General features: G+C 31.7%; 1 pseudogene; it reads right to left on the bottom strand.

The window, feature by feature from the left end:
- Nucleotides 1-6,619: 6,619 nt before the first annotated feature.
- LOC112476595 lies at nt 6,620-7,795 on the bottom strand (annotated as a pseudogene).
- Between the last annotated feature and the right edge of the window lie 3,199 nt (nt 7,796-10,994).

Genomic DNA, 10,994 nt, shown 5'->3' on the forward strand with positions numbered 1-10,994 from the left:
GATCATATGTTTTCCTTCTGGTACTTCTCATGACCTAATAATGGAATATGCATTTCAAAGAATGTCCCTAAAAGTGAATATACTTATTTTAAAAAAATCTTTGAGTCTATTATCCCCACATTTAACGTAACAACAAGGCCTCTTATTTCTGCCTCCTAAATAGTATTTCAAATATATTCAGATAACTTCTAAATTTGCTATTATTTTCCTAGTCCAGGATGCCATTATCTCTTGCCTGGCCATAACACTTCTACTATGAGGTCTTCCCACTTCAACTATGTAACTCTTTAATCTATGACTATGTAATTCTTAGAGTGATCATTTAAAAAGTTATATTGAAACCTTCAGTAGCTTTCCACCATATGTCAAATACATTTAGAATTTACCTTGGCTTATATGTGAAATGACTGTATTTTTCTCCAGATTAGAGTACTTTTGAGACTAAAAAATGACACTATTCATAATTATACCAGGAAAGTAGTCATAAACTAGTATTCTTGATGACAAACTAAATCATTACCTGTATCTTCAAACTTTTATCCTCCCCTCACCCTGCTCCAACCACAGTGGACTCTTTTCAGTTCTTTAAAGAAAAAAATTTATTGAAAGTTATTCTCTCTTTCTGTCATTTTTTTTCTCTTATCTCACCTATTCATAGTTTTCTTTCCTGCACATTCCATCTATTATCCTCACACCAAAAATAATGTTCTTAGATGCTTGTGTTCACCTTTTACAGAATAAGTAATGATTTAATTAATGAATTATTTTTTAAAAAATTATCTTCTCCACTATAATGTATTATACCATTTTAAGATAGAGATTATATCTTGTATTCCCATCACCTAATTAGAATGCATGGCACATAGTGGACCTCCAACAAACATCAGATAATAAATAACGATTGCAAAGTGTTGATTGATCCCTTGTGAAGGTATATCTAACTCTGCAAGGGTGATCGGGAGATACTGCTCTTCTACGGAGGAATTTTAAAGATGAGTCAGACCTTATCACAATAACACATTTCTCTAACCTTTGAGCAAAAAAAGCACAGGAAAGGGAGTGATGTGGTTCAACTACCCATGTGGATGACTCCTGATTTTTAATAAGCAAGCTTAGACTAAAGACATCTTAATAGATATATTACTTTATGGGACAAAGAAGAGTAAGAATTATAAAATTCATCTTTAAATACAAATAGATTATAATAGTAATAAAATAGCTCATATTTCTTACCAAATTATAATTGTACCATCGCAACCCTCAAAGCTATCAATTCACATCTGTATAATTACAGTTAACTATAGATTTTATTTTTCCTCTAAATTCTTTTTTCACAGTACTTACAAATTAATCTTGAACAAGGAATATCTTTCCCAAATTCTCTAGAATTAATTAATTGTGCCTAAAAGTGAATCATAGTCTTGATCTATATCTATATTATATATTTTTTCCCAGACCAGAATGAGTTCTAAAAATACAGATTATTTTTGTTCCTCTAGGAACAAATGCAGAATCTAGAAGGTAGTGAGTTTTTCAAATATCCTTGAAAGAATAAATTTTCTTTTTTACTTTGCATTTTCCTCATTAGAATATTTCATATCCACCCATTAACAATAGGCAGCTGCATAAACACATCGACTTCACATTCAAAGCCCTCTGCAATCTGGTTCCATTTTAAATATCCACCCAATACAAGAAACTCCGACATCGCAGTGCAAGGACCATGCAGTTTCTAATTGTAGGGTGATAAGCACCACCCGATGAAATACCAGCTTCCTGACAGACTTTTTCTTATTTCTCAACTTTCTTGAACTTTTGAATTTGAAAACATGTCTGTGAGTGCAATTTAATCCTTTAAAGATAGTTGATTAAAGGAAAAGTAGTGTTCTGAGGAATACAATGATTGCATGTTGCTATAATAGAAGGCGACGTGTAAGACTTGTGGTTGAAATGGTCAGATCTTACCGATTCAAGATCAAAGCCAATGCTCTGTGGCTTTGAGTTTGGTCATTATTCATAGCAAAGCTTCTGATGTTTTCTTTTTCAGTTTTGGGCGGGGTGGGGGGGGAATTTTCAAGTAATAATAGATAAAATAGTAGGAGATAAAAGATCAGACAAATTGATATACATGAGGATTGGTTATTTTATTTTAAAAGTATTATCAGAGTGAATGGAAACAAATTTCTTTTGAGGTCGAGGCAGTAGAAACATAGAAAAGGTATTCTTTTTGTTGTTGGTGGGGATATTTCATTTTCTTTTTGCTTTACGTATGTTTTACTTTCAAAATGAGGAATACCAATAATATAATCTTCAGTAGCTTTTTGACATAGAAAAATCAACAATGAGAATAAAGAGCAGAAAACTTTTCTCTTAAAACACCATTAAATTACCTAATGTTTCCATGAAATTGTTATAAATTATCCATCCATTTAGCCAAAAAATAATAATAATAATTTCCTGCCCTTACTAAAAGTGCTTGTACTTTCTAATAAGTTTCCATAAGAGTAAAATATATTTACACAAAGGTATTAGAACATAGTGTGGTACTGTGTCATGCTAAAGAATTGTATGTGATTGTTGCCACCTTTATTTAAATATATCTTAGAATGTTTGATACTGTTCATCTGACTTAAATATCACTTATTACTGATTAAAAGTGATCTTATGATCTTAGAGGGGGATCTGACCTTGGACAAATGTATTAATTGTACAATTGTTAGTATTGGGAAATCTGATTGAATTTACATTGTTTCATTTAAGTGCCACCCCTCTTTTCCTAAATGTTTATATACTTAAAGCAGGAGAATAGTCTGCTGTTTTATGATATAACTCTCTTCTCGCCCAGTGAGCTCTTCCTACAACCAATATGTTTACTTAACATCTTTTAGATATCTATTCCCATTTCTACTTTATAAATGATATAATAAAATGACTTTGCTAGGTAAAATTTTTCAAGGGTTATTAATTCCAAGTCCTGTGTAAACTGCTTTAGTGTGTTTATCTTATTTAATTCTCTAAACATTTATAATGGGCTAGGTACTATTCTTATTCTCATTTTGTGACTAAAGAATTTGAAAAACAGATAAGCTAAATAACCTGCCAATGGTCATATAATTTCTTTAAAAAAAGAAGGAAAAGAAAGAACATATTTTATCTCTAATTTACTTTATTCTGTAATTGCCCGAATGTCCTTTGGCCACTCACTTATTTCCAACCTTCACTATGAAGCATTTCTTAACTATATCAGGCCATATTTCTCCGTATATTTTAAAAATGGAAAACAGTACCCATTTCTCAAGTGTTTCATGTAACCCACTTTAGGTTTCGTGTGGATAAATTAACAGATAAACCAAGCAAGAGTTTATTCAACCCATTAGTAACTAAAAATCCAATGGAAAGTTACTACTTCTATTATTATACTGAGTAGAATACTTTATAACAAAGCACAGTTCTCCATCTGTATCCTCTGAAATACACAGTGATTAATGGCCACAACCCCACAGAATGCTTGTGTCTAGCTGGTTACCCTCAGCCTGCCTAAAACACTTGGGTAGTTTGTTCACCAAGAGTCTGCTGAAAAAAATATCTCTACCAGTCTTCAAACTATTCATCTTACTGTCTTTATCTGCTAATGACATCACTGATATACCCTGATTGGACTCAAAACTTTAATTCAATTTTGAAATATAATTTTATTTAATTAAAACATACACACACAAGAGTGTACAAGCCATGAAAGTATCATTTTGAATGTTTGCCATTCATTATAATAAAGTTTATCATACCTTTAAATTGATTGTATTTTATGCCTATTTTTGTTGATCATACTGATATAATTCTCATAGAGCTTTTACGTTTCAGGAAAGAATGATGACAATATTTGGCACTGTCCTTTATGTGAATTATAACTGAATTTTTGTCTAATTAGAACCAAACCAAAGCATCTAAAAGATGTCATAAAGTTTCATTAAAATAGATCACATATTTTAAATGTACTTTAAAATGTAATAAATGTATTCAGAAAGTAGATTATATGATATAGTTGCATGTTCAATGGACAATAACTCAGAATTTATTATTACAATGTCATGATCTTGCTAGGTGCATTAGTATAAAACCTCAGTAAACTCATCTATTACAGAAAATATAAAGGTGAAATTATTTCAATAATCATTTTTAACTCCATTTTTTTTTCTATGATTAAACAAAACAAGGAATTGAGGTTTTTGAGAAATGGAAGATTTTCCCAAATTACTAAGTTTGTGATTTTTGCTCTCCTTTAAAAGAGTACAGTATGCTAGTACATTTGAATTCTTCTTATTTTACAATGTTTATAATCAGAATTTCTCTATTCTGCTGAAAAGGATCGATTTTTCTCAGTAAATGTATGTGCACTGAAACAACTTAAATTAGAACAAATAGTTTTAAAATTGTAGGTTATTAAGAGTTACAGGTGTGGTTTATTGTAGTGAGACTTATTTGCTTAATGAATCTTTGACTCATTTTTAATATAATAGTGCCTTGGTAATTAAGCTTTAGAGCTTGTCTATATAGTTTAGTATTGTTTTATTCACTCATTTTTCAGATCTGTCACATTTTAAGTTTTAGTATAAATTCATTTTTAACAGAATTCTAACTGCTGCATTAGTTATTCTAAAGATAAATACCTTAGAGTCCCAGAAGAAGCTGAGGCATATAATGTCAATTTGTTTGTCTCTATGTAGTTCAGCTTTTTTCTTTAATTAAATAGATAAAGCAAATTTTAATAGAATCTATATAAATGCTCATGTTTGTGGAGATTTCTCTTGCGTACATTAAATTTAATTACCAAATTGAAGGGGAAAATTTATGTAATTATTTAGAGATTTTGTATAATTATTTTAACTTAACAAAAGTCATATAAATCTTTAATTTTAAATCATAAACAGAAATTCTGATCATAAACATTGCAAAATAAGGAGAATGGCAAGTATAGTAGCAACATTACATTCTTAAAGGATGACAAAATTTATAAACTTAACAATATAGGAAAACCTTAGAGCCCTCAAAAATTTTTTTTGACCACATAAAAAAATAGAGTTAGAGGTAATTATTGGAATAATTTCACCTGTTTGCTTTCCACTATATAAATAAATTGAATCATTTATTTGTATGACATAGAACTTTTCTTTATTGAAATCTCACTTGATATTTCACAAAATTACAGAAACCCCTTATCAGTTTAGTTACAAAACTAGTTCACATCTTCAGTGAAAATCAAAGTATTTATATAGTAGAAAAAAATTTCAAAGTTTAATGTAATAGTATAATTTTGTATGGCTTTAATTAACTTCAGTGTTACCTTATTTATAAGAAAACAATATTTAGCAATATAACCACATGAAAATCTATGAAAATAGATTCTGAAACTAAAAAATAAAAACATTCGAAATCACTTTCCTCCAGTGTCTTCAAACCCTTACCAGAACATTATAGCTCAAAAAACTATTACATTTTTTAAAAACTATGGATTTGAGAGTTTGTGTGGTCTCTATGGCACCCCACTACCTTCAATCATTTTATTTTCTTTTCCTGAAACTATACATATGATGATTCCTGGTTTCACAACAAACTGCTAGATCAAGACAGGTGTCCTTTTACTTTTGGACAACTCTAAGACATTATTTGCACTTTTTTAGATAATTGAATTATTTTTAATGAAGTAAAATCATTAAAAAAAATCATCGCTAAGACATTATTATTTGCAGATGCATTCTTAGGTACTTGAATAGAAACAGTAATCTTGAACCTTTAAATTTCCTGGTAATATTTTATATTTTAAAATGTTTCCACCTACATTTTTATTTGCTTAATTCACTTAAGTAAGGCACTAGAGTACACAAATAATTTTGTTTTGCTTTTATTTGTATATTTAAATTTTTATAGGCCATCTCTTTTATTATCACTAAAATGAACTAATTTTCAACATCATTTAACAAAATCATTTTCCCTCTGTAGAATTCAAACATGCCATAATATTTTGGTCTCCAAAATATAACTGAAGAATTAAATAGTTTTAATTATGTCAGTATGTAAAACCTATCATTGAAAATCTCTCTCTATGGCTGATTGAAATTTATTTGAATATTTAACAGCATGTCCTACTAGCAACAGCAATTACAAAATAATATTATATTTAATTTTCCTTTTACATTCACGAAGGTAGATCAGACTGTTATATGAGTGTAATTTCAAATGTGAATATTTACTTTTTTTGTTTTCCTAAATAATCTATTTTTTAAACTTTAACTTCTTTTTATTATCTTTTACTTCAGTTTATGTAATAACTTGTATCTGTGAAAGAATTCAAATTATGGAATGAAAGGCTTTGCTTATGAGTTATAAAACAACTGAAAAATAAGAACTTGAAGAGATAACATTTAGTGAATTAAATAATACAGTTTTGGGCAGGGGACGGGGAATCTGTAATTAATGTACATTTGATTGAAAGAAGAAATTATTTGTATTAGTTTACCATGAAGATTTATTCAACAATCAAATGTAGGAAAACACAAGAAAGTAAAATCTTATGTGATCCCAACAGAGTACCCTTTCTTCATTATAAGAGAACCAAATATTTTTAGAAGCTAAAGCTATTAAGTTTACAGAAGTACAAAACACTAAACAAAAACTCTTTATTTTCAAGAAAAAATGTATGATTTCTCATTCTCTGTTTTTCGCATAAATTTAAACTCTTTCCTGTAGAACCAAAACCTCCTGAATTCCTTTCAATGTCATCTTAAACTTGAACTGCCTCTATTTCTGGATAAAAAATATTCATTCACAAATGATCTGTACAATTTAGTCACTCTTTTAAACTTTAAACTTTTCTTTCCCATATTAAAGAATATAACGCCAATATTTCCTCTATAATCTTCATCTATGACATCAGCGCCTACATCTATGAAGTGTTTTGCAGCCAAGCTAGCTCTTCATAGCACCCAGGAGGAAGAACTATCTGAATGTCGGTTTTCACAAGGTAACAAGTGAAGTTTCATTTGTATTTGTAGCTGCTCCCCAGTGCTAGCATCTCCACCTCAGCTCCATCTCAGGTCATCAGGCATTAGATTCTCATAGGAGCACCTGTCCTTGGTGCCAAAAAGATAGGGAACTGCTGCTTTACAGGTTAGAGCCCGCTGCCTGTGCAGAACACTTGGTGAGTGGTGGTGTACTCCGAGAGCCTGGCGAAGTGGAGACTTATGTCACCGTCCTTCGCAGGCCAGGCAGCTTGCTGGGGGAGATAGATGGTGGGTGTCTCTTCAGAGGAGGGTATGGCAGAGCAGAGCACAGGAGGAAGTGAGAGCCTCGAATAATCTGCTTTTAAAAGGTTAAGTAAAAATTGTCTGGAGGTTATGCAAATATTAATGTAAAGGTAAATTTTAATATGTCTTTTGCTTGAAACTTTTGTGAGTAGAAGAAGTATTTGTTGAGAATAGGGCATGCTTAGAGATCTCAGAATCTGTTATTCTGCAGTAAAGTCTACCATCTCATGTAGAAAACAATGGTCATTAAAACAAAATTCCTTTGAGTACAAGCTATTCATATCATTTTTCTCTTCCTACTGCAATTAAGTCTACAATTTATTATAAAAATGACTTAGAAATCATCTGCCTGTGGGCTAGTGTTCAGAAGAAATATTTTCAATAATATTTATAAAACAGAAAAATAATCTCTGTAAATCTTTTCAGTTATATAACTATTTGGAATTGTTGTAAAAGAAAACACTTTACCTTCCAATATACTTTACAAGCTCCATGGTACATAGAACTGGTTGCTATGGGACCAAAGGAAGACAAAAAAATGTAGAGAGCGAATATGGCAATATGACTTTGGAATAATATTGATACAATTAATTATATTCAAAGTTACTGAGGTCGTATCACCATCATGGTAACATAAAGCCATTTTTGAGAATAATTTTGGCCATGTAAACCTTCTGTTCAGTATAAATCTAAGAAAGTGAATATACTTTTTGAGCTTCATGCAAGGCACTATGACAGTCATTCTAACTGTATTGTAGTCATTATATTCATTTAACATACACAGAGATCTAAAAGATAAATGCATTATTGCCCTATTTTACTAATGAGGATTCTGGGATATGAAGAGATTAAGTTAATTAGCCCAGATCACGCTGTTAATAGGTGCTAGCATCACCACCTCAGCTCCACCTCAGGTCATCAGGCATTAGATTCTCATAGGAGAATCTCTCTCCAAAGACTTTTTCATCATCAGCATGTATAAACTGCCAAAGAGCCTCATATGAAAAAGATTCTTCACTGCTGATGTATCGAATCATACACTTATAAGTGCCCTTAATGTTTATCTCATACAATGCCCTCGATCACGTGCTTGAATTACACTCCACAACATCCACAGTTGACCTACAGATAAACACTTCCAAAGACAAAAAGTCATTCTACTCATCCTAGCCCTTTCTGTCTTTGGGTAGCTTTCTTATGACTGTGAGAGATATTTGTACTAGTGACAGGCAAGTTTCCAGTCTTTCAAGGTTCAACCACAAACTGAAAAGCAAGATTATTAGTCTCATGAGACTTACATATGAGTGGAAGAAATAATAAAAACCAAATAATGAAGCAAGAAAATACTAAATGTTAATAATGGTTTTGAAGAATTCCAAGCAAGTTAATGAGATGGAGACTGAATGGGAGTATATTTTAAATTGGATGGTTACAGGCCTTTCTAAAAACATCTAAGCTAAAACTAGAATTACATAGAAACTCTTAGTATGTGAAGACAAGAAGACAAATATTCCATGCAGTGAGGGAACAAACTTACTCTGATGTTCTAAGGCGGAAAACAAGCATGATCTAGTCTAGTGAAAGTGAACAGGTCTGTGTGTCTGAGGAAAGGAGACCATCAGGGGAGCTGTAGAAGGGTGAGAGAGGGGACAGGACTTATTGGGCTCGTATGTCTTGTTGAGAAAATGAAGTTTCTTTCTAAGAGCAGATGATTTTAAGCAAGGAAGGGACATTAACATATTTTTCAAGAAACAACCCTTGATGTTGTTTGTTGAGTTAATGATAATAGGCCAGAATGGACTGAGGAGCCCGTTACAGCTAGATGGTGCTATCTTGAAATTGGTTTGTAGCAGTAAAGATAGTAATTGGATGGTTTCTGAATATGTTTTGGAGGAAGAACTCACAGGTCTTGTTTATAGATTGCATGAAGAAGGAAAGAAAAGGAAAAGCCATAGGCAGTTTGCTCCCTCTTAAGTTTCTGACTTGAGCAAAAGAATGTTTTTTGATTCAATTAACTAATATGGGGATTTACCATTATAAGATGAGGTGTGGAACTGTAACACTGAGATATCTATCAGATACAAGAGGTGAAACCTGTCTATGTTTATTTATCCAATATATTTTTTTTATTTCTACCTCTTAGTACCAAAGTCATAAAGACTAATACCTCTTCTGCACGGCAGCACTTAAAACATCGAAAGTTTTCTCTTCTCAGTTAATATTAATCTTCCTTTTAGTGTTTGTCTTAACATGTGTCCCTTACCATTTCATTTTTCTCTCCTCTGAATATGTTCCAATTTGCTTATATAATCCAAAGTGGGGTGGGGGGGAGAGCTGAAAACTGAACATGATTATACAAAAGTGATACTTGAGAGATATTTTGAAGAAATGGATTTTAACACTCAATTCACAATGTGCCCAGCCCCCCTAGTCTAAGAAGTAATAAATGAACAGATCCTAGCATATGAATTTTATTTTCTGTCTCTTAAGAAATATGGATTACTTGACTTAACTGTATTAGTTTAGAATGAAGATAGATTGGTAGATAAATAGAAAAAGAATACTCTCAGGATATTAGCTTGTGGTTGTATACTTAGAAGGGCACCAGTGTTATCAGATTAGAGCCCCACCTTTGATATCACTTTAACCTTAATTACCTCTTTAAAGGCTCTATTTCCAAATACAGTTATATTGGGGGTTAGGACTTCAACATATGAACTGAGGGGTGGGGGACACGATTTAGTCTATAACAGGTGCCAATGGGAGAATCTCCAGCACTGGGTAGAGGAATATTTAAAGGATATGGTAAAGGCAAATTGTTTTATGCAGCAAAGAGAGTGATGTTTCTTCAGTGCACCATAAAGCGGGGTATTATATGGAGCTGTCTTAAATCTGATCTGGGTAAAACATAATATATGTTATTATATACTTAGAATTTTAGTTTATTCTTTAAACTAAAATATAAGTTTTAAATGAGGAATAGAGAAAATTCTCAATTTTGGATATTTACTTTTATCTAGGCAATGGGGAAAGTCAGCAAGTTGATGCCAGAACCAGAGATAGTGGCCTGATATTCAAACTTTTAGACTCTCAGCTGAATCATGCATCTAATTCTGGTACTTTCTTTAAGAAAAGTAGCTTGAGTTTGAGCATGATTACATTTGAAAAACTGTCATACAAAATTAATTTGAAACAGCCAAATGCCTTCGGATACTGGAAAAATTGCCCTATGGAAGACGAATGAAACTTGTTTTGTGTGGTCTAGCGGGTAGAACTAAGACCATTTAGTGGGAGCCACAGGTAAACTGTATATTGTTTTAATAATTATATTATCAAACGTGTTAATGTTTGTATTATAAGAAGGGAGCTTTGCCTGTGCAGGAGAATAAACAAGTTGAACAGCCACTTAGAGAAAAAAGCTTACAGGGAGAAATCAAACACTGATTAAATATTTGAGCTACATGAGTTTCAAAGTTTTGACCAACTTTGAAATCTAACACTCTACAATAAAGAAAGCCTTTATAGTTTAATTAGATATCCATGGAAGACAGACATATTTATTGAGATACTAAGTGGGGCCAGAGATGATATTATTCCATAACTTTTCAGATCATAATTGAATTCAAAGCTGCTCAACATGTAATCAAAACTACTGTTGTTCCCACATCCCAAATTCTCTCTTAAAATCTAATA

The sequence above is a fragment of the Pteropus alecto genome, unplaced genomic scaffold (assembly GCF_000325575.1).
Source record: "Pteropus alecto unplaced genomic scaffold, ASM32557v1 scaffold71, whole genome shotgun sequence".
In the NCBI taxonomy this organism is placed as follows: Eukaryota; Metazoa; Chordata; class Mammalia; order Chiroptera; family Pteropodidae; genus Pteropus; species Pteropus alecto.